This window comes from Lynx canadensis, chromosome A1, assembly GCF_007474595.2.
Source record: "Lynx canadensis isolate LIC74 chromosome A1, mLynCan4.pri.v2, whole genome shotgun sequence".
NCBI lineage: Eukaryota > Metazoa > Chordata > Mammalia > Carnivora > Felidae > Lynx > Lynx canadensis.
The window spans coordinates 210,399,943-210,423,719 of NC_044303.2; the positions used below are offsets into that span (position 1 = coordinate 210,399,943).

Here is a 23,777-nt window from a genome sequence, read left to right on the forward strand (position 1 = left end):
CACCAGGAAGGCCCTAGAAAGAGCCTTATACAATAGAAAAGTCATACAAGAACATTCATTTTGTTATTCTAAGTTCATAGTAGTATATGACCCATATTCTGAAAAGGCAAGCCTCAAGACGAAATGGTATTATTCTCTTCTGGTAATTTAAACCACGTAAGATTTAAAAACCAAAACCAAAAACACATAGAAATCACCCATACCTCTTTTAACTCTGATTTAAGACTGGAGAGATCTTCTAGGTCAGCCTTGAAGAAAGTCATTTTCAAATAACCATTAATGCCTACAACAATTTGACCAAACCACTAAATTTTTCAATACCCGTTCTGTCTAGAATGTGAAAAGTGGGGGCACCTGGCTGGCTCTGTTGGTTGAGCGTCTGACTTCGGCTCAGGTCATAATCTCGTGTTTCGGGAGTTCAAGCCCCACATATGGCTCAGGGCTACTGCTGTCAGCCTGTCAGCACAGAGCCTGCTTCAGATCCTCTGTCCCCCTCTCTCTGCCCCTCCCCCACGTGCACTCTCCCCAAAATAATATGGAAAAAAAAATAGAATATGAAAAGTGATAGTGTTTCATAGGCTATATTTTTTGTCTTTTTTTAATTAAAAGATTATTGAAGTATAGTTGACACACAATGTTACGTTAGTTTCAGACATACAATATAGAGGCTTAACAAGTTATACGTTATGCTATGCTCACCCCAAGTATAGCTATCATCTGTTTCCATACAACGCTATTATAATACCATTGACTCCATTCCCTATACTGTACCTTTTATTCCTGTAATTTATTCATTCTGTAACTGGAAGCTTGTTATTTCCCACTCCCTTTCACTCATTTCACCCATCCCCCCAACTTCCCTCCTCTCTGGAAACCATAAGTTTATTCTCTATATTAATAATGACTCTGTTTCTGTTTTTTGTTTATTCATTTGTTTTGTTTTTTAGATTCCACATAAAAGTGAAATCATATGCTGTTTGTCTTTCTCTGGGTAGACTGTATTCTTATTCATAGGCAGCAAAACTTATTTTGGCTTTAAAAGCTATGTATTAATACTCAGGGAGCCTGGGTGGCTCAGTTGGTTGAGCATCCAACTCTTGATTTTGGCTCTCACAGTTCGTGAGTTTGAGCCCTGCATGGGGCTCTGTGCTGACAGTAAGGAGCCTGCTTGGGATTCTCTCTCTCCTCTCTCTGCCCCTCCCCTGCTCACATAGTCTCTCACTCTCTCTCAAAATAAACAAACCTAAAAACACAAACTGTGCTAATTCTAATTTGTATGTATATACCAGAACTATAATAATAAAATGAATATTACATTGGATATTCTCAGTTGAGATAATAAAGGAATCCAAGGTTTTCAACTTTTTTCTTTTTTAATTTTTTAATGTTTATTTTTGAGAAAGAGACAGAGCATGAACAGGGGAGGCACAGAGAGAGAGAGAGAGAGAGAGAGAGAGAGAGAGACACAGAATCCAAAGCAGGCTCCCGGCTCTAAGCTGTTAGCACAGAGCCAAATGCAGGGCTTGAACTCACAAGCTGTGAGGTCATGTGACATCATGAACTGAGCCAAAGTTGGACACTTAACCAACTGAGTCACCTCAACATGGTTTTAAAGTTAAATTTTATATATCCATTTAAAGAGTGTACATAGATTTAGAAATGTCTTCCACATGAGAATAATCCTCTAATTGACCAATTCATAATTACGTTCTTTGCCAAAGAAAAGCCTAATGTCTTCTGAGCTCTGAAGACCTGAAGTGTTTAGACTCTCATATCCACCTTACTGAATGTCCCACAGGTCACTGTGCCTAAAAATTGTGGTACCATCTCCCTCCCTTTTTCCACATTACCACTTAAAACTTTCTCCTCCTCTATTCTTTTTTTTTTTTAATTTTTTTTTTCAACGTTTATTTATTTTTGGGACAGAGAGAGACAGAGCATGAACGGGGGAGGGGCAGAGAGAGAGGGAGACACAGAATCGGAAACAGGCTCCAGGCTCTGAGCCATCAGCCCAGAGCCCGACGCGGGGCTCGAACTCACGGACCGCGAGATCGTGACCTGGCTGAAGTCGGACGCTTAACCGACTGCGCCACCCAGGCGCCCCTCTCCTCCTCTATTCTTAACATTAGTGAGCGGAACTTCTAAATTCCAAGCCCCACAAGTACGAAACTTGAGAATCAAGGAAGCATCCTTAACTCTTTTCATTCTCCATTACCCAATATACCTACGTTCTCCATTACCCAATATACCAAACTGTATCCAGGCTATTTCCTTAACATTTTTTATAAGTTTCTTCCTCCACATTCTCACTAACTTAACTGAGGACTTTATCAATTCCTAAATAGCAGCCCTACCCTCCTTTTTTCTGCCCACTATCTAATCTCTGCATTGCTGCCAAAAAAATATTTTTCAAATACAAAACATACTTCATTACTAAATAATTTCTTGATTCCCCAATGCCTTTAAAATAAAATGCAGAGTTTGTAAAGGCATATACAATTCCTTCATAATCTGGACTATGTCCCTCTCTGTAGCTTCAAATCTTTTTGGCATGCTCCTTTTCCAGCCCCATACTCCGATAATCTGAGCATCTGCATTTTCCAAAATGGAACTGTTGCCCCAGGCTCTTAAATCTAATTAATGACTTTCAAAATTTAGTTTACACCTCATCTCTAGTCTAAATTAGGTGATCCCCCTCAGTCCTGCTCTCTTTGTGAATCTTGATATTGTAATATAATCTTTGTTTACCTGTCTATATTAGACTTTAAGATCCTTGAAGGCAAGGCTAGCATCTTTTATTTCAGCATCTCTAATATCTTATATAGTTCCTGAGACACAGGAAATGCTCAATGTTTGATGAATAAGTGAATATGAGATCATTGCCATGTCCATATCACATTAGATATTTCTTATTTCAAATATTAAGAGTAAGTACTAGGACCTACCTAAAAATTTATTTTTCTTTCTAGTACATTCCAATCTAGAAATTTTCTTACCTTTTTTTTTTCTACTAATAGAAGATTGATGATCTTTTAACTACAACTGTATCTCTAGGAACTACTCCTTTTTTTCATTTATCTAAATTCCTTTTTTATACCTTTGTGTTTTTACTAATCCATAAAAATCCTAAAACCTGAGACCACCCAATAACCCCTTAAGCTTATAGTTGAAGAAATGAGCTCAATGACTTGAATGTCACTTGGTTAGCAACTAGTTTAGATTAGATTCTATGCTAATTTCACTATATAATACCTCCAAATGATACATCCAGCTTGAAAAAGCTTAGGACCTTCATCATCAAGGAGTTCAAAAATATCTTGGAAAAAAAAGATCACATCCACAATAGTGGGCAAGAGGAGCAGTTAAATGACCCAAGAATAATCTTAATAGGGAATTTGCATCTATATGAAAAAAATGCATTTGCTGAATGAATTAAAACATGAATGAAAATACTGACTATGGAAAGGTAAAACTATTTTTGGAAATATATATTAAGAGCCATAAAAATGTTCAAACCTTTTGGCCCAACTTCCACTTATTAGATTACAACTCTAAGTGAATAAACTCCCCAAAGGGCACGAGGGCAGTACATATAAAGATGTTCCACTGTCTTATTTTTATACAGGAAAAAAAGTGAGAGCAAATAAAATGTTCAACAGAATGACTTAGGAAATTATGGTTCATTCTCTGACAAAATACTGGGTAACATTTTTTAAAGTTTCTAAAAAATTATTATTATTTAAATAATCTCTACACCCCATGGGGGGTTTGAACTCACAATCCCAAGATCCACTGTCGCATGTCCTCAGACTGAGCCAGCCAAGAGCCCTGGGGTAAAATTTTAAATAATTACGAACACCATTAGGAAATTAGGAAAATCTTAATGAGACAACCTTAAGACAAAACAAGTCTATGTATGTATAATTTAAACCATGAATACATATTTAACTAAAATTATATTCATATATTTTTATTAAAAAACTAGTAGGAAAAACAAAATATGAGATTATAAATATTTTTCTTATTTTCCAAATAGCATGTAGCTTTTTCCTACATTGCTTCTATAATTGGAAAAAAGGGGGAAGTCTTTAACTTTGAAGTTCTTAAAGGATTTTACATTCTAAGTTCCACAATTTAGCCTTACTTAACATACCAGAAAACTATAAGTGGTTTTAGTTTCCAAGAAAACTAAGAGAATGGAGAATTGCTGAACTATGAAGTTTTTATAAAGAATCACTAAAATCATATGATAATTCATGTAGGTAACAGCATGGCTCAACACCTAACAGCATATTAGAGACTCAGATACTGAATTTCATCCTAGGTCAGTCACAAACAAACTTGTTGCAAATTGTAAGTCATTTTAAATTCTAGTTTTTATGCCCCTTCATCTGAATACTGAAGACATGCAATGACACTTTGACATACACTACAAACCTTGAATAACTGCAAAAGACTGAAGAACTATAATATTTCTCTCCCTTTCCCACCAACTCTCAATTGGTTTTTGCAAGTCATTTTAGCCTTGAGCCTACAAATTTATCCCATAGCAATGAAGACAGAAGTACAGAGGCAATACTTGAAACCAGAAGCAAATCTGAAACAGGAATAATAGTAGAAAGAATCCAAACCACCTGCATACAGATTTTTCTCTTATCCAGCTAAGCAAACCTAATTGTCCAAATATAAGCAATTAACTAAATTATACCAATTCTTTGCTTTAAGTGTTTTCCCACCTTTTCTGGGCTTTGTGTTTTCTTTCTTCCATCAAATTTACTCAATGTTTAACAAACCCCACCCATCTTCTGTCACTCAAATTAGTCCTACATCCCCAAACTGAAATATAATTCAAATTCTTTTATTCAACAATTGTTTGTTGAGTGCTGACAATGTACAAGGTACCAGAGACTCCAAGACAGGATTCTCCTGTTAGTCTTTGTAAATTGCCTTTTGATTGATCTCATTTTCTCAAAAACATGGTAATTAGCACTACAACACAACATAGCACCTATTATTTCTTTAGTTATAAACTCTGGATATAGTGAAGACATGTTTGTTTTTCAAAATAACATCACATTGTAGTGTGTCCTTCACAAAAGAGATACTCAGGGTTATTTAAACCAATAACTCTTAAGTAGATCCTTTTGTTGAAATGGAGAACGAAGGAGACAACTTCTTATTCTAAGGAAGAAACATTGTAAATTATACAAAACCACCAGCAATAACTTCACAAGCAAGTAATATAGTTATATCTGACTCTTGCCATTAAAAATGTCTGAATGCCTAGCAACCGAATGGTATCATATCCCATTTTATTTGTTTCTTTAATATTGTTATCTGCAATAAAAGTGAAAGTTATTCAAGTCAACTTGTTTCTATAGTATAGGGGAAAAATATTTTTTAAAAAGAGAGAAGGAGATGGAGAGAACCTGAGCAGGAGAGGGGGAGAGGGAGAGAGAATCTTAAGCAGGCTCCATGTCCAGCACACAGCCTGATGAGGTGCTCAATCTCATAACCCAGACAACATGACCTGAGCCAAAGTCAAGAGTCAGACGCTTAACCAACTGAGCCACCCAGGCTCCCCAGTAAAGTTAATTTAAAAGTCCTCATTTACCCTTTCCTCCTACAGTCCCATTTTCTTCTCAACTCTTGACTCTGCTCCTTAACACATCAACACAGTATCAAAATAAACATACACATTTATGAATTATTTTACTCTAAACATAAGGTATGGAAGGATAAAGGTGGCATTTAAACTGTTCTAATCAATATATACTGGGTTGTCCGTCAGAAGCCTAGATTTTTAGATATAGTGGAAATGTGCACAGAAGACAGTCTCATTTAGACGATAAAGCATGAATGTTAATAAAGATTATACCTTAATTTTAGTTTTTTAAATTGTTTTTGGTTATCTCTCTACCCGTGGAGCTTGAACCCACAACCCCGAGATCAAGAGTCACACACTCTTCTAAATAAACCAGCCGGGCACCCCTACACCTTAATTTTAAATACCAGAGCCCAAGCATATAAAAAAATACCCTAACTAAATACATCTTTCACAACTATCTCTAAGTCTTCTTAAAATGAATGCGAGAAGTTATTCTGTCTGATAAGCTATATATACGTGCCTACTCTAAGAATCTAAAACAGAAGAGGGATGGATTCAAGTGATATGCAGAGGTGTTATGAATGTCAGAACTGGATGGACAACTGGATTGAAGGTACAGTAAAGGAGAAGGGTGAAGCATTACCACCAAATCTCCAATTTAGGGAACTGAGTTGATGATGGAAACATTCACTTACTTCACATAGTTGTAAGAACAGTTTTTTTCTTTTGGAGGGTGGGGAGAGTGGTGAGAGTAGGGAAAAACTGAAGGATGAGTTCAGATTTATATACTTTTGAATTTAAAGTATTTATAAGACATTAGGAGGTACCTAGACAGATGGATCTGTCTCAGGAAAATACATCATTCTGGAGGCAGATTCCTGAGTCATCAGCATACAGGTAACAAGCATATAAAAAGTCATATAAATAGATAAGATCAACAGGAAGGGATAACAGAATGTAGAATATAAAAAACCACCTCAGGAATACCAAGATTTAAGGGGTGGGCAGAGGAGGAAGAACTAGCAAGAGTCAACAAATGACATATTAAATACACAAGGGAAGAAAAAGAAGAGACAGATATCCTGAACCCAAGGAAAGAAAGGTTTCAAAAAGGGAGTGGTGAAAAACAAAAAAGGTGGTCAAATAAAACAACCAGAAAATGGCCCTTTTCTCATTATCTGCCCCAACTTTCAGTAAACAACACTGATTTTTTTTTTTAGGTTTATTTATTTATTTTTGAGAGAGAGAGAGAGAGAGAGCGCGCACGCGCGCAAGCGAGCACACAAGCAGGGGAGGGGCAGACAGGAGGAGAGACAGAATCCCAAGCAAGCTCCGCACCATCAGTGCAGAACAAAACGTGGGGCTCAAACTCACAAACCGTGAGATCATGACCTGAGCCGAGATCAAGAATCGGATATTTAACCAACTGTGCCACCCAGGCACCTTCTAACTTAAAGCATTAAAAGAGAGGCACCCACTGTTCTTCACTATAACCGATGCTCTACTTTTAGTATAAACAACAAACATTAAACTTACAGTAAAATGTAAACTCAGTTTTTGGTGAGTTATTATTGTACAATCCCTCATATCTTATTCTAGTTTTTATGTACTATATGTTCAAAATACATGATACTACCTATCTTAATTTTGATGAAAAAGAGGGTACTGCATATTTTACCTGGTTGGTGGAACATCTAACATGATAGAATTAACTAATAAAAACAAATACCACTTAATAATAATGTCAATTACAAATTTTTTGAAGGGGTAAAAATAGGCAAGTAAAATTATATCAAATAATAAAGCAGCTGCAAAATCTGAGAAAAATATCTAAAGTTGTTTAATCTTTTTTGACAGTAGTACCAAAGGTAAAGGGTATTCTAAATCAATTTCAAAATGAAGTCACCAACAACTACTAATACATGCAACGACACGGATGAATTTCAAAAGCCTTTTACTAAGCGAAAGAAACCTACCACAGAAGACTACATACTGTATGATTCCTTTTATACAACATTCTAGAAAAGACAAAACTATAAGGACAAAAATTATATGCGGTTACCAGGAGCTGGAACAGAAGTAGGAAACTGATTACAAAAGGACATAAGGCAACTTTTTGAAGTGATGAAAACATTGTTTGAGTGTGGTAGAAATTGCAAGACTACATGTTTGTCAGAACTCATCAAACTGTATACCTAAAACAGTGAATTTTACTGTGTAAATCACACTTAAATTTAAAAATAATTTCAGTCATCATATCACTATTTTATGTGAATAACATTTTTAACATACTGATATGTATTTCTCATTACAGGTAACTTATCTACATTGTTGTTATACACAATACATAAATTAGAATTAACAAAGAAAATTAAAACTGTAATAAATCAACCTTGGGTTTAAAACAAGTATTTGGATACTTTCCCTCAGTATCTTACTCGCAATTCTATTGTCCAAAGGACTGAAACAAAAAACCCTTCCTATAACTTTACCATCCTTACTAACAATTAAAAAAGGAACCCTGTTTTAAGTTTTTCTGTGATTTACTTTTACACACAATTTGTTATGTGTGTACTGTTAAGGATGTATGTAAATAAAATATTCTTACCCAAAAAGCAAGATGCCTTAAGAACACATATATAGCTAAGAAAATTATATTTCAAGATTAGCATAAACATATACTTGCCACTCACTAATCTTAGATTTAGAAATGTATCTTTAGGAAATATCACATAGCTCCGTTCTACTTTGTTCAACAAAAACGTATTGAATATCTACAAAACAGGAAAAGCACCGTAATGGTACTACAGACATAAAGATAAAAATAATACAAGTCTCCTTGCTCTCATATAGCTGGTGGTTTACTATGGCTGACAGACACAGGAACAAATTTTATCCAAGAGATACAAGTAATAAACCAGCAAATGCTAGGACATGGAATAACCAGAGAAACTTCCATGAAAAAGGCATGCTTTCTTTTTCTCCTTAAGAGAAATTTCTGGTCTGTGAGTAGATGTTTTGAGAAGTAACACAAGTCTACAGAAGAAAGCAGGAATGCTGCACAAATATACATTTTCACAGTTAATATCAATGCTTTCTCACTAGCATTATGAACTTATGAAAATCTCAGAATTTGAGGCCTTTCAAACTGCTCAAGTTTTCATCAAGGAAAATATTACAGAACTAGCCACATCAACACCATCACCTGTACTCACTGTGCTATAAAAATTTTTTGCTTAGGACACTGACACAGAAAGGAAGAAACACATAAGAAAAGGGAAAGAGGAAAAAGATTGATAAAGTTAAGTAAAAAGCTAGCTTAATAAAGTTAAGTAAAAAGCATATGTCATGTGTGTCTTTCAAGATAACCCAAAGGTGGGTTATGGCATAAATACTGCATTCTTAATTCTTTTCTCAAAGGGGAAAGAATGATAATAGCTTTTAGGGCATCACACTTCAACTTTCAACTTTAGAGTTTTCTGAAGCATAGGGCAGAACCTTGGCGGGGGGGGGGGGGGGGGGGGGGGGGGAACTGTCATGTGTATCAGTTTTTTAAGAACAGTATTTTAAAGGGGGGAAGTTATGCCCAATTTATACTCATAGAAAATTTCAATTTGGTCATCACCAAGGGAAAACTAAACTACATACAGCCTAACTCAGATGATCAATTTCTTTTGGTGGAAACTGGCAAGCCACAATGCTATCAGATAAAGACAACTAAAAGCAGGTTTAAAAATCCTGAAAAGGTTGCCAAGTAGAAGTGTTGAGAAAAGTCAGTGATGTATTTTACTTATTAGGATTAATTTCAAGGACAATTTTTGTTTTGCAAATTAAAAAATTAAATATAAAATCATAAAGATTAATATTTTTAGAGTCAACTATAGTTTAAATTGTAATAATTCATTAGTGTTTCAAGCACTGTAAGTTTTTAAGGTATCTAGAATCAGTGACCAGTTAAAAAACAGTACTCTTTAAACAAGTGCACATATTATCAGCATAGGACCAAAAGACTGAGAAGTACAAGTGACTCAAATAACTCCAACAAAAAGGAATCGAATATTTCAAAATTGTGTCACAGCTTCTGAATTTCTCAGGAGAGGTAAAAGTACAAAAAACTTTTAATAAATTAACTGATACTAATTCCATGGTTTTACATACTGAAAATGTTTCCTTCTTCTGCCAATGGACAAATCTATACAAAAGAAAACTTTAAAGGTTTGGTATGTTCAAGTGAACTGATGTGACACACACGTAAGATGGCAAAATAATTTAGTTACATAAACTATGTTGGAGGTTTGATGTATCCTTGGGAATTCTTTTTTTAAGTTTATTTATTTATTTTGAGAGAGACAGAGTATGAGTAGGGGAGGTACAGAAAGAGAGGGAGAATACCAAGCAGGCTCTGTCCTCTCAGCGCAGAGCCTGACGCAGGGCTCAAACTCAGGAAACCATGAGATCATGACCTGAGCCGAAACCAAAAGTCAGATGCTTAACCGACTGAGCCACCCAGATGCTCCTCTTGGTAATATGTTTTAATACTTGACATTTTTAGAAGAAATAACTTAATCACAATAATATAAAAATAAAGTGGCTTTTCCCATTTTACCAATTTCTGTAAATATAGCTTGCATATATTTAAAAATAAATATCCTTCTTAAAGGCACACTTGTGTATATACATTTTGTACATTACACGAGGTGTAAACTAACAAGGTATTTTACAGAAAAGACTGTAATCAAATAATCAATCATCTATAACTAACCAAAACAGTTCAGAATTCCTCTTTGTGACAGAAAAAGTGTCACTGCTTTATAACCAAGTCTATCCTTTTTATCAAAAAAATGTATTACAGGGACACCTGGCTGGCTCTGTGGGTAGAGCATGAGACTCTTGATCTGAACTCTGTGAGTTTGAGCCCCATATTGGGTGTAGAGATTACTTAAAAAGTAAATCTTTGGGGCGCCTGGGTGGCGCAGTCGGTTAAGCGTCCGACTTCAGCCAGGTCACGATCTCGCGGTCCGTGAGTTCGAGCCCCGCGTCAGGCTCTGGGCTGATGGCTCAGAGCCTGAAGCCTGTTTCCGATTCTGTGTCTCCCTCTCTCTCTGCCCCTCCCCCGTTCATGCTCTGTCTCTCTCTGTCCCCAAAATAAATAAACGTTGAAAAAAAAAAAATTAAAAAAAAAAAAAGTAAATCTTTAAAAAAGAAATGTATTATAAATCTTGAAAAGGCAGGGTGGTAGAATTAAAAGACGTTTTAGAGTTAGACACATTGGGTTGGAGTCCTACCTCTAACACTTGCTACATTTGTCACCCTGGTCGAGGTTCTTAAACATGATGAGCCTCAATTTCCTTGTCTGTGAAACAAGAACACATCGCTAACCTCATTGGGCAGCTAGGAGGTTCAAATCATGATACACAGTGTAGTGGTTAAGGGTGATAGGTAAAGCATCAACTTTGGAGTCCTTTCTCTGCTTTCTTCCACTTGTTAGCTATGGGAGCCTAGGCTAGTCATTTAATCATTCTATACCTCTGTTTTCCCAACTCTCTTAGTATAATAAACACAACTAGATTCATATATCTTGAAGAATTGAGAAAATTCATGGTACATGGATATCGCTAATAACATTACATATTATAAATGTAAACCACTCAATATAGTGCCTAACACAAAAAAGATCTTATTAAATCAAAGTTCTCCTAAACTAACTTCTAAATTACTTTTACTGTCTCTAAAACTCAAATTTACCCCTAAAGATAAAGATTTGCCATTAAGGATTAAAAAAAAGACTATCGCAAAGGCTCCAAAGGTTATCATTAAAGGAACCCCCTTAAGATTGTATGTAATAGCAAAAGCTCTAGAAAAAGCACACAATTTCCCAAGTTGATGACTTTGAAAGGATTAACATTCTTTTGCTATAAAACGCTAGAGTTTTTAAAAATTATCAGTCATACTGATTTATACATTCACCTACTACACAATTGATTACACACATTTCTATAAATGAAATCACTCTCTAAAGCCAAATTTTCCCTTTCTAAAAATAGATGCTATGACAATTTCAACTCAAAAATGAAAAACTTAAAAGAAGTAAAAATTACAGACTGCCTAACAAATATAAGATGGTAAAGATCTGATTTCAAATATTATATAGGATATACAGTCTGCATTATATTTTAGTTCTTTGCCCCAACTACACAAGTTCCTTGCATATATGACTTATAAGTAGTGAATTAACTAACCAAAAAATATGAAGATTTTACTAAAACTAGAAATGTGGAATCCTAAATTCTTGAGAAAAAAATATAAATCAGACTGACCATTTACTAATTATAAGACAATGGGCAATTTTCTAACCTTTCCAGCCCCATTACTTCATCTATAAATTGTGGATAACAGTTTCTATTTCCTGAGCTCATTATTTTAAATGAAGTAATATTATAGAGTCATACTTAACACAATTTCTGGCAAATGATAAGCCCTCAAAATCTTATCTAGCTGGCAATGTTGCATTAAGAAATAATCTCTCCTAAAAATATCACTTTGGAAATAAAAAGAAATATGCCTTAAAACAAGGCAATCTGACAAAACTCAATTAAAATGCACTCTAGATTTACACCAAACAAAACAATGTACAACACAAATATCTATAATCACTTTTTACTATCTACCTGGGCAAAAAATTCTAAGCACATAAAATACTTTTTAAAATTACAATGATAATTGCTTTTTAAAATTGCTTTTAAACCAATTAGAAAACACTAAAATTCCACGCTATAAAAAAAACTTTCAGGAGTAATTATGAATTGTTTACTACAACTATGGTTAATTGACTTACACTCTTTAGGAGAAACATAATGTAAATAAATTCAGTCATTCAAACACCAAACATACCCACAAGGTCAGGCTTTCTAATTTAAAAGTACTAGTTTCATACCTGGAAAATACAACCAAGAGACAGGTATCATAGCTCCCCTAAAAGAAGAGGAAAAATCACCCTGGACTCAGATAATTGAAAAAGCCACATAAGGTATCAGTGCCAACACTGAGCAATAGCAATACCTAGCTTTGTGACCAGAGCGCACACTTTTGTTAAAACAACATAATCTAATAAACAAACTTGTAAGAGTAAGGGAATCCCTTATTCTCACTCACTACATGAACCTACACAAATCACATGGCCTCTAAGTATCAAGATTTTCATCAAAAAATGGAAATGATGCCGAACACTTCTCTCACAGAGAAATGGGAATATTTAAAAATGAACTCAGGTCACCTTGAAAAAGAACCATTTCAAAAATTCAAAGAGCAATTATAAAGAACAACTGCTCTTTGCTAAAAAAGTATATTTTAAAATGATTTTTAAAGGCTATATAATACCATAAATTACCAGCAAAGTCAATTTAATATGTTCAGGATATTAAAGTAAACATCTTCAACTAAACAGTTCACTACCAGGTTTCCATAAAGTTCCTAGTCAGTAATTTCCTATTCACTTTATAGCAAATAAATGTGATCAACAACACTGAAGTTACATTTCTCAAAAAGGAATTTTTATTTACCTCATTCTTCCCAATCACTTCACATAACACTAAAATCTTATTTTAAAATTCCAGAATTACTCATAAATGATCCTTGTCCTAATAAGCAATGGGGTGGAGAAAGTTAAATAAAATCATATAAAATTCAAACTCTCTAGTTTTTATTTACTCTATCATTAATTTTTACATCAATATAGAGCAGGTCAAAATATGAAATAGATGGGTTCAAATGTTTCTACAGCAGTCTGATGAGAGATTGGTACCAAAGAATTAAATATGAAATTAATATAGGAAGTCTTAAAAAACACATGTTTGAGTTAGGTAGTCTGGCACCCAATAAAGAGGATTACATATCTGAATTGGTATAACTTTGCTCACAGTATTTTTGAAATTTAATAATGATCACTCTGCAGAAAACTAAAACCTGGTTTACTATCATCCTAAGTGAAAACTTTCACTTTTCATCCTCAAAAATAATCTCAAATAGACAGTCTTTCTTTCTTCAAATGTAACTTTTTACTTCTTAAAGAGGGCAGTATAAAGATCCCTAGCACAGGTTCAAAATGCTTTCCAATAACTTCAGTAAACAAATTGTTGAATGACTTTCAAGAAGCAGCATCCTATGTACTCTTCTCAAAACACTAAAAATAATTATTTAATATTCAATGTTAATTTGATTCACTAGACTTTCACCACTTTAGAAGTGCTTTCTTTTCAAGTAATTATTATAAGTTATTTGTAATTCAACAGACTCGAGAGAAACAATAAACCACACTGTTGAATAAATACTAGGAATTACTTCTCCAAATAATATAACTAACATTAGAAGCCTACTGGAACACTTATAGTGTCTTCTTTCACTAAATTAAAAAATAATGATAATAACAGAAATACAGAAATAGCCACTAGCGACTATCCCAACCAATACAGGGGAGGTAGAGCAGAGTATTCATAATCTCCAGGGAAATACAAATTATTATTCCTTCCAACTAAATTGTCAAAAAATTTTAAGTTCAAGTTTAGGTTTTGTTCGAGCTTTACAATGTTTTTTCCTTTAAAAATAACTTATTTAATTGGTTTGGACCAAACAACAAATATTTTCAACTTACTTTAAAATGTTTATACTACTTTAATGAAAGATATCACACAACCTATATTACTTACAGAACACTAAATATGTGGAATTGGTAAAATAAGATCTGGTAAGAACTAATTCATTTTAATTCCAAAGTCACAGGAAAAAAATCAATCACATAAACATATCTAACACACTGATTCAAACATCTGTGTAAGAAGGCTCCCCTTAACTATAAAACGCTAAAAATAAGTTGCTTCTGTTGATGAAAACTAAACAAGCAGAACTCCTCTTTTCCATTACCTTTAGTAGAAATATGTTCATCCTTTGACATATGTCTCCGTATTTTATTTAAATAAAAGTTGTAAAGGCATCACAGGTTCATATAAGGGCCTTTCAAACATTTACACTGAAAACCTTATCCACACCCCCCCGCCCCCCGCCGCTGGCCCCCAAACCCTCTGTTTAAGATATGAAGTGTTCCTCCCTTCTGTATTCCCTCTCCCCAACAAGCCCCCATTGGCATGCCCCCCCCCCCACCCAGTGTAGGCCTGAGGCCCTGTAGCAAACAGTGTCTAACAGGAGCAGGCAGCACAAAGACAGGAATGGGAGATTAGTGGGAGGGAGGGAGGCCGGGATTGGGGCTCAGCAGGAGCTTCAGGCTTTTTAAAATTCAAACTGCTCCCTGACCAATACAAATCACGGACACGCTACTGACTACTACACGGATTTATAGCATTAAAAACATGCCTAGTACGTGACAGCTATATTAACTTCACTCTTTTTAACATTTATCCGTACGTTTGCGGGAAATGTGGAACAGTTTATTTTAAGCAGAGGGCTAAACTCAAAAATAACCTTCAGAAAAGTTACTTATTCTACAATGACTATAATTTAACAAGACACAAAAAATTCTAACCAATGTAACCCCCATTAGTAAAACAAGGGACTTTGTTGATCAGTGTTGCTTCATTCTAAGCAGTGAAAGTTTTCCTTCCCTGAATATGAGACAAAGTATCAAAATAGTCTAACACCAGGAACATTTAGTTTTCTAGGCAATTTGTATGGCTGAGGACTTTTAAATGGATTGTTCTTCCCTTATGCCAACCTATCTGACCAACGCCTCCATAAACAAGCTCTGAACACTTAACTTACTCATGAACTAGAATTTGTTAAGGCAGAACTGATATTTTTCTCTAGCATTTACAGATACATTTGACCTATTAAAATGACACCTCTCTCATTACACAGTCAAACATCATGGGCACAAACAGCCAATGACAATCCTGGGACCTCAAGAAGATCTGCCCTGACATGAAAGGATGGCACCTTCTACATTTTTTTTTTTAACCTCCCTGGGATTCTAAGCATAACTTAATTTCTATGCTTTTAAAGAAAATTGGTTTTACCTATACCTCGGTACAATTCTCAAAACAGATAATATTCTTTGTATGCTTCTACACACTTAGATCAGGAAGTACCTGAGAATTGTATATACAGTCGTTTAAAATTGTCCTTACATAACGCACACAAATCTAAAGTGGCAGGGTAAACCTGTCAAGTACTTTACACTTGCCTTTGAATAAAAAGTCCATGTGCAACACACACTGTCAAACAACAACATAAAAACTCTTGGGGGGGGGGCATATGCAGTGTCTACCACACTATGGTTTTCTACATTAAATATTCATGTGGGCAATTTAATTCTTTAAAAATGAAAATGAGTCTTTATTAACTTTCTAATGTCCAAACAAGTTTTACACAGGACACGAATTGCCACTGGATCCGTGTCTGAGTATTTACATTTGTCTCACTAACTGAAACTACTTCCTCCCTTCATGGGGTCACAGGGGGAAGAAGGGGGGTTGTTTGTTTCACTGGGACGTTCCCCACTCCGGGACCAGGAAAGTTGTAAATATGGGGACGAACAGGGCACATTTGCTGTTAGTTGTATTGTTTCCGCCTCCTCACTAGCTACGGCTCTTCTCCCTGGCGAGGCCTGTCACCGACCAGCAGTAGCTCCGCTCAGCCCGGAGCTCTCCTAATCCCCGAGCTCAAGTAGATTCCGCTGGCCCGCGGCCTGCACTCTCCGCCGGGCCTACGCCTCCCCGGCCGCCCGGCAGGAGCCCAGTCCCCGCCACCGGAGCCGGCCGGGAGAGAGTACAAAACCACCGCCACCCAGGGCGGCTGCCACCGGAGAGGAGCGAACTCTAGACTCGCCCGTGGAGGAGACCTGGGGCCGCTAAGGAAACGGCGGGGAGGGGAGCGAGGAGGAGAGACGCTGAGGACCTGGCGCCGCCGCCGCCGCCGCCGCCGCCGAAATAAAGAGCAGGAATTTACCTGGGCGAATCGGCGTCTGAATCCAAGGGGAGGCCGAGGCCGCTGTGGCGAGAGACTATAATCCGGGCCGGGAGGGGGGGTGGCTACGGCTCCTCTTCCGTCTCCTCAGTGCGGGGAACATGTAGAGCCGGGGGGAGACCAGCCGAGAAGACAAATCGCTGCTTCTTCTTCCTCCTCCTCCTCCTTCTCCCACATAGAAACACTCACAAACACCCGACCAGGGGCCCGAGCTACCGGGGGGGCATCGCCGCCGGCCCGGGAACCAATCCTCCTGTCGGCGGGGGCGTCCCTCCCTGCGGCTTGGTGGTGTCGGGTGAGTCGGTACCGACGGAGGGAGGGGGGGGAGGGCGGGGGGGGAAGGAGCCCTGTGTGTGTCTCTCTCTCGTTCCGTCTCTCCCTCTCAGAACAAAATGCCGACCGGAAGTGCAGCTGCAGGAATGACTCCCTCCGCCGGCGCCAAACACTAACAACCACCCCCTCTTCCCCACTCCACTTCCGCCACCGCCGCTGCCGCCGCCACTTGGGCTCGCGTCCTCGGCCGTGCCGCACCGCGCCGCGCCGCACCACCCCGCGCCCGGGCTGGCCGGGGCCGGCAGCAGGCGGCGGCCGCTGTCCTTTGCGCCCTTCTCCTCCTCAGAGCGACTGCGGATGTTGCCTTTAATTATCGATCCTGCGGAGCGGCGTTTTCGCTGCGGCACGGACGGGCCGGCTTTCCCCGGTCTTTATTTTCCTGGAGGCCGACCGGAGCGGGGCCCGAGTTCGGTGGTGGTCTTGTGCGTGAGGGGCGCTCAGGCCCGGACCGGCTCGCAGGCCAGGCTCGCTAACCCAGCTGGTGGTCTTTAGCTTAGGAAGCCGAGCTCGGGGCGACCAGGTAGAGGACGCACGCGTTTCGACGGCGACGGTGCATTTTTTAAATGGTGTCTCTGCAGTCTGGTGGATGGATGTATCGTACACCTCTCCTCTGGAGAGCCGGACTCTACGCCCGTCTCTGCATTATTTCTGCGGAGTAAGGACGCAGCCCTTGGAGGTGAAGAAGATTCCCGGCCGGATTGAATTGGAATCGTGTTGTGATGCTTTGGTTTCTGGAAATACTTGGTCTTTTTCTGGTCTTTTTGTTGGCGGTGGTCTTGGTTCTTGCCTAACTGTCGGGAGAAAGGCCTGTAGGCGACGCTGTGCGAACGAGGAGCTGGCCGGCCGCGGGCCCGGAGCGCGCGGGTCCGCGCCCCCCTCGAGGTGTGGGTGGAGCCGGGCGCGCGGGGAGAGCCGCCAGCCCAGACTCGGGCTGCGGGCGGGTCGTGGGCGACCGGGGGTGGGGGGGCTGGGGCCAGCCAGTTTCCAACGCCGTTTTCCTCTTTACACTTGAAACAGTGAGGTACTGCACGAGGCTGGAGCCCAGTGTGATTGTGTACAGTGCCATGCTTGTGGTCCCCTGTTGTAACAAACTTTATCGTTCCGCAGTTCTGTTACGTTTGTGTAAATTAAGGGGGAGCTTTCGTTCAAGTAGAAAGTGCAGTAGGTAAGCGAATTTTACTCAGGCGGGACGAAATTTGTGTTCTATTTTAATGAACTTAGATTATACGTGAATTGCTTATGTATTCGTATATGTTCCAATACGCTTAAAGGGAAATTCTGCCTCTGGGCTATTCCATTTGCCTCAAAAATCACTCGGGAGACTAAATCAGTTCTTGTTACTCCTTTCCTGTAGACCCCGCAATGGCATTGCATCTAGCTCAGCGGAAAAGCCAGTCTTGACCGTGGCCTAAATTCCGCGCGCGATGGGGTGGGGGAGAGGCTGCTCTGACCCCCTTGCCAGCAGGACTTCTGCCCTTGCTATTCGCCGTGCCAGTCTCGTTCCCCCAAGTATACGTAGGGCTTGCTCCCTCACCTTCAGGATTTTGCTCAGATGTCATCTCGGGGCCTCCGTGGCCGCTCTGGAAACTGCGAGTCCCCTGTCCCCCTTTCCCACTTTATCCTTCAGGCAGGCATTCTACAGATCTTACGTGTTTATCTTATTACCTGTTTTTCCCCAGTAGAATGTTAAACTCCAGGAGGGCAAGAAGTTTTGTTTTTCTCCACTGGTGTTTTGTGGAGAAAATGATGTCTAGACCAATGCCTGACACACCAGTAGATGCTTAATATTTGGTTAATGAATAAATGACAATTATAAGGGCCCTGACCTCCACCCCCCACATGCACACACACCAATTTCTGTACTCTGGCCCTTTATAGATACACTTACATGCTACAGATAACTTTATGAAAAATTTGTGAAAACTGAAAAAAAAATCTAGGGAACAACCAAGTTTATTACAGAGTTCTAGAGAAGGGCACTACTTTACACATTCACCCTCCACAACACCAGAAGCCCACAAACTAGTGATAATTGTTTTTAGGTTTCTGTAAATGGGCTTGCTGGAGGACAGGCGATTGGTAGATCACATGATCATACTCATACTGAGCCAATTAGCTTTGCTCTCTTCCTGAATCACAAACTACTTCTTTATCCTGTCTGCCCTCTTTCTTGCAAAATACTTGCTAAATTAAAGTCTGTGAGAATTTGGTTGGCCAAATCCAGCACTACTGGAAAAGTTCATTCACCAAATATTGATTGGGCACAAAATGTGTGCCATGCACGGTGATTCAAAAAGTGCATGTTTCTGAGGCTTTGTATAAAGGACCTCATATGGCTGCTTTGCTTGCTATTCATTTATGCTGTCAAGCAAAGCAAATGCTAGGGAGATTTATTTTTACAGTTTCCTTCTGAAGAAAAGATTCATTGAAAGCTTAGGTCATGGATAGAGTGGATATTTTAATTCACCTTTTAGTTTGCTGTTCATTACATTTACCTTATGCTAGCACTGGATATACCAATAACTTATGATTTTTCAAAACTGAAAAAAATTGAGGATTTTTATTTCCTATTATTGCCTGGGATAATAGACCTTTTAATGGGGTGCCTGGGTGGCTCAGTTGGTTAAGTGACCAACTTCAGCTCGGGTCATGATCTCGCAGTTTGTGAGTTTGAGCCCCGCGTCGGGCTCTGTGCTGACAGCTCAGAGCCTGGAGCCTACTTCCGATTCTGTGTTTCCCCCTCTCTCTACCCCTCCCCTGCTCACGCTCTCTGTCTCTGTCTCTCAATAATAAATAAACATTAAAAAAAATTTTTTTTAAATAGGCCTTTTAAAATAAGTAAGTACACCAGTAAACTAGAAACTATACAATAAGATTTTGGCCATGATATCCCAAATAATATTTCATGTGTTGAATTTTTGGAGAAGAAAAGACAGTCTTTATAACCATTAATACAAATAATTATATATTGTTTGGTAAATCCAACAGTCTGTTCATTGTAAGTTTACCCATTAATTTTAAGAACAGCTTTAAGTAATATACAGATGGCTCAGAATATGTTTTTCACTCAGTTTCAAAATAGTATTTCAATTTGCTTAATGAAGCACAATTATCTTCCTATATACTTTCTTAAATGTTACTGGTAAAGTTATAATTTTGCATGTCTAGGAAACAAAAGTCTTGGCATTATTGTAGCATTTAATTTACAATTTCAGATATGTTATTTTTCACTTTCTTCCCTCATGTATTAAAGACTTACTAGGTGCTAATTAGCTTTATGATAAGCACCTCTTATGTACATTAGTGAATAAAAAAAGGTCTCTACCTTTAAGGGTTTTAAGTTGTATGTAGTTTATATTAATTTTTTTCCAGACCACAGAATTAAAGAAATTGTTTCAATGCATATCAGAATATTTTTCTATTAAATCAGTTAGTGTTTTGCTTGCCTAAATTTAAGTATCCAAGTTAAGATCGTGTGTAGAATCTCTTAATCTAATCTTAGAGTTTTCTTGATTTGTCTTGTTTCTTGGTTTTGTTTTTTTTCCTTAATTATTTTGATCATCACCATTCATTTATTTTGCTTTTACATTTTTAAATCTTTATGTCCAAAATCAGTTGGCTTTATATTTCATTGTTATATCCTTGGTTTGTCAATAGTTTGTAGATAGCCCAGTAAACCCTTAATCTGACCTAATATTGTCCCCTTGCTTTAAGTACTGAGTTGCATTAATTTTATTTATTCATTTTATATTCTTGGATATTCTCATATGTATTCTTGGTCAATAAATTGTATAAGATTTAATAAAATATTTTAAATGGATTTTAACTATTAAATATTAATATCAGCAGGAATTGGTACAACTGAGAAATTATGAATTGTTATTTTTTGGAAAACATCTTCAAGATAAGTACTATTTGCCATAAAATGATAGAAATGAAAAATTTTAGAAAATCATTTTTTAAAAGAAAAGTAAAGAACATGTAGTGTGTATGTGTTTTGTAGACTATTTCACACTATCAAAATTATTTCATATTTAGGATAAATAAGTTACTTTTAGGGTGATTTAGATCTTAAGAAACTTTAGTGAAGTTTGTAATAGATGTTTATTTGAGGGTGAGCTAAAAAATATCAAACAATAGTCTGTAAATATGTTCCTATTTCAAGTTTTCAAAGTAAATACCTCAATCAAATTTGTAAGAGTATCTATGAAGGTTATTTAACATATTTTATCCATTTTTGTTAAGATAATAGAAATTAATGGTCTTTCCCAGTGACTTTCTTCATCTTGGCCTCTCAAGAACAAGTTTTGTCCTGTCATTCGTTAATCCTTCTTACCTACGGATTTTCTTTAAATTCATAGATTTTATTATTCATGCCATCCACTTATAATCCTATGACTTTCCTATATTTATATTGTTGTGTATCTATACTTCATACTCCAAATAAAAGTAACTAATTTTACTACATTGCAGTTTTGTAATGTGCATTGCATAGGGTAAGGCCCTTAAAAAATGCATGTCTGAAATATGATTTCATTATTTAGGGTCATCACATCTTCATGAAGGCCTAATCTTAATGGAACCAATACGTATGCTGAATGTGAGCCAGATAATTAAACTACACATGCATTTTAATCCTAAACCAACCTGGAATAACAGATTAAAAATTACTTTAGGAAGGGAGAATACAAAATCCATTAAAAACTCAGTATCTAAAATAAGTATGAAGGGAGTGCTTACGATGCTCTTTTAAAAGCATCTCCATTAGACCAGTGTTTTAAAACTGGGTCACGTACCATTATAGGTCATGAAATTTAGTGAGTTGTGACTAGCATTTTTTATTTAAAAGAGAGAAAACAGAATCTAAGAGTACCATCACACATGGTAAAGTCTGTATTTTTAAATAAGCATTCATTCCATTTTTGTGTGTGCATGTGCTGAGTTGCCATGTAAAATATATTTCTTATTGTGGGTTATAGGCCGAAAAAAGTACATTTTTAAAAAAACCTACAGTTCAGGTTGTCCTTTACTTTGCCTCCTTAGAAAATGAAAAAGAATGCCAGACAGTTCTGATTGCCTATGTAGTGAGGAATTTTAAAGGAGGTGCTAGGGTATCTTACGAGAGGTTTCAGAAAGGTGATCTTAAGGTAAAGGGTAGGTAATATACCATGTAGAAATGTTAGGGGTGCCCAGGTGGCTCAGTTACATCCGACTCTTGGTATCGGCTCAGGTCACAATCTCATGGTTTGTGAGGTTGAGCCCTGCATCAGGCTATGTGCTGACAGTGAGGAACCTGCTTGGGATTCTCTCTCTCTTCCTCTCTCTGCCCCTACCCCACTGGCACTGTCTCTATCTCTCTCTAAATAAATAAACTTAAAAAAAGAAATGTTAAATATGGTTGACGTTGTAAGAAGGAATCAATTTCCTAGTAGATTGGTGTGTTTAGATCTATAACTATTTTCTTCCTTATTGGTTGTAGTACATTTTCTAATCTCAAATGCCCAATACAGCAAAATAAAATAAGGCAAAAGATATTTCTATTTCTTCCTACCTTCTCTTCGATCTTAAAACAAGTGTTTCTTAAGTAGCCATAGGAATGCAAAGAAAGCTGACCTTCACAGAGCAATTATAAGAACAAGTTATTCTCTGAAAATGGTAGAAACTCCTCTTCCCTCCAAAAAATAACCAAACTGAAGGCTTTTCTCTCTAGCCCAAGTACATATATATATTTTTTAACGTTTATTTATTTTTGAGAGACACAGAGGGACAGAGAACGAGCAGGGGAGGGGAGAGAGAGAGGGAGACACAGAATCTGAAGCAGGCTCCAGGCTCCGGAGCTGTCAGCACAGAGCCCGATGCAGGGCTCGAACCCACGAACCACGAGATCATGACCTGAGCTGAAGTCACCTGCTTAACCAACTGAGCCACTCAGGCGCTCCCATATATATATATATATATATATATATATATATATATATATATATATATATTTAATTTTATTTTAGAGACAGAGAGCACAAGTGGGGGAGACGGGCAGAGGGAGAGAAAATCTTAAGCAGGCTGCATGCTCACTTTGCAGCCTAAAGCAGGGCTGATCCCATGACCCTGGGATCATGACCTAAGCCAAAATCAAGAGTTGGATGCTCAACCGACTAAGCCACCCAGGCACCTTCAAGTAAATAATTTATCAAATAGTTAACCTTAATTTGCCATCCAATTCACTATATATTTAAATAAATGTACTTAGGGGCACCTGGGTGGCTTAGTCAGTTAAGTGTCTGACTTTGGCTTAGGTCATGATTTCCTAGTTCCTGGGTTTGAGCCCCATATCAGGCTCTGTGCTGACATCTCAGAGCCTAGAGCCTACTTCCAATTCTGTCTCGCTCTAGCTCTCTCGCTCTCACTCTCTGTCCCTCCCCCGCTTGTGCTCTGTCTCTCTCTCTCTCAAATAAACATTTAAAAAAATTTAAATAAATGTACTTAAAATTCTGTACAGAATTCAAAGGGAAATTTTAAGAGAATTATGTATAGATTTGAAAGGAGGCAATATGCTGTATAAATAAGGTGAAAAGTAACTATCAGAAAATAAGGATTATGTTACACTGATATTTCTTAATAGGATTTAAACATTTCGATAAAATTTAAACATCACTGTTTCGCTGGATTTCAGCATAAGTTTCAGTATTCACAAATCTAAGAGCATTAATAAAAGTTTTTTTTCCAAACATATGATGCCAGCTCCCTTCAATTATAGATACTTAAGACCTAGTCTGGTTAAAACCTTAACACAAAATTCAGAAAAATAACATAAGAATCTCTAATTTGATTACTGAACCACAGCTTGTATCTCACCAAATATGTCACC

General features: G+C 37.5%; 1 protein-coding gene across 4 annotated transcripts in view; it reads right to left on the reverse strand.

The window, feature by feature from the left end:
• The window catches only part of NIPBL (NIPBL cohesin loading factor), a 202,867-nt gene extending 185,865 nt beyond the window's left edge, over window positions 1–17,002 (reverse strand). For 3 of the 4 annotated variants that reach the window (XM_030331112.2, XM_030331102.2, XM_030331119.2), the window contains exon 1: window positions 16,562–17,002. The gene's annotated coding sequence lies outside the window, so the exon portion shown is untranslated. The remainder of the gene's footprint in view (window positions 1–16,561) is intronic. The other variant, XM_030331128.2, reaches the window with a different exon arrangement.
• Between the last annotated feature and the right edge of the window lie 6,775 nt (window positions 17,003–23,777).